The following is a 1,104-nucleotide window of genomic DNA, read 5'->3' as shown; positions in this document are numbered from 1 at the left end:
AATTTCTCCCAGTTCTTTTCTTCCTTTCTCTACAAATGAGAACCTCCCCCGCTCACGCCCATCGCGTTTCGATCATGCCGCCCCGCATGCGTTAAATCCGATTTTGTGCGCATGGCATTTCGGGTGCAATCATACCAGCACTAATGCACCGGATCCCATCAGAACTCCGCAGTTAAGCGTGCTTGGGCGAGAGTAGTACTAAGTTGGGTGACCACTTGGGAAGTCCTCGTGTTGCACCCCTTTTTTTCTTTCAATTTCTCCCAGTTCTTTTCTTCCTTTTTTTCTTTCAATTTCTCCCAGTTCTTTTCTTCCTTTTTTTCTTTCAATTTCTCCCCGTTCTTTTCTTCCTTTCTCTACAAATGAGAACCTCCCCCGCTCACGCCCATCGCGTTTCGATCATGCCGCCCCGCATGCGTTAAATCCGATTTTGTGCGCATGGCATGTCGGGTGCGATCATACCAGCACTAATGCACCGGATCCCATCAGAACTCCGCAGTTAAGCGTGCTTGGGCGAGAGTAGTACTAAGTTGGGTGACCACTTGGGAAGTCCTCGTGTTGCACCCCTTTTTTTCTTTCAATTTCTCCCAGTTCTTTTCTTCCTTTCTCTACAAATGAGAACCTCCCCCGCTCACGCCCATCGCGTTTCGATCATGCCGCCCCGCATGCGTTAACTCCGATTTTGTGCGCATGGCATGTCGGGTGCGATCATACCAGCACTAATGCACCGGATCCCATCAGAACTCCGCAGTTAAGCGTGCTTGGGCGAGAGTAGTACTAAGTTGGGTGACCACTTGGGAAGTCCTCGTGTTGCACCCCTTTTTTTCTTTCAATTTCTCCCAGTTCTTTTCTTCCTTTCTCTACAAATGAGAACCTCCCCCGCTCACGCCCATCGCGTTTCGATCATGCCGCCCCGCATGCGTTAAATCCGATTTTGTGCGCATGGCATGTCGGGTGCGATCATACCAGCACTAATGCATCGGATCCAATCAGAACTCCGCAGTTAAGCGTGCTTGGGCGAGAGTAGTACTAAGTTGGGTGACCACTTGGGAAGTCCTCGTGTTGCACCCCTTTTTTTCTTTCAATTTCTCCCAGTTCTTTTCTTCC

The 1,104-nt window shown here is 49.7% G+C and overlaps 4 non-coding genes across 4 annotated transcripts; all 4 read left to right on the top strand.

Moving 5' to 3' along the window:
- Nucleotides 1–121: 121 nt before the first annotated feature.
- On the top strand, nucleotides 122–240 carry LOC111476083. The gene has a single exon (XR_002716891.1). It is a non-coding gene; the product is annotated as a 5S ribosomal RNA (ribosomal RNA).
- Nucleotides 241–445: 205 nt separating this feature from the next.
- LOC111476082 lies at nucleotides 446–564 on the top strand. Its single transcript, XR_002716890.1, has one exon. It is a non-coding gene; the product is annotated as a 5S ribosomal RNA (ribosomal RNA).
- Nucleotides 565–697: 133 nt separating this feature from the next.
- On the top strand, nucleotides 698–816 carry LOC111476081. Its single transcript, XR_002716889.1, has one exon. It is a non-coding gene; the product is annotated as a 5S ribosomal RNA (ribosomal RNA).
- Nucleotides 817–949: 133 nt separating this feature from the next.
- LOC111476084 lies at nucleotides 950–1,068 on the top strand. The gene has a single exon (XR_002716892.1). It is a non-coding gene; the product is annotated as a 5S ribosomal RNA (ribosomal RNA).
- The last annotated feature ends 36 nt before the right edge of the window (nucleotides 1,069–1,104 follow it).

Source organism: Cucurbita maxima, unplaced genomic scaffold (genome assembly GCF_002738345.1).
Source record: "Cucurbita maxima cultivar Rimu unplaced genomic scaffold, Cmax_1.0 Cma_Scf05164, whole genome shotgun sequence".
NCBI classification, from domain to species: domain Eukaryota; kingdom Viridiplantae; phylum Streptophyta; class Magnoliopsida; order Cucurbitales; family Cucurbitaceae; genus Cucurbita; species Cucurbita maxima.
Note: the sequence above shows the minus strand (reverse complement) of the source record. Positions and strands in the feature narration are given on the sequence as shown.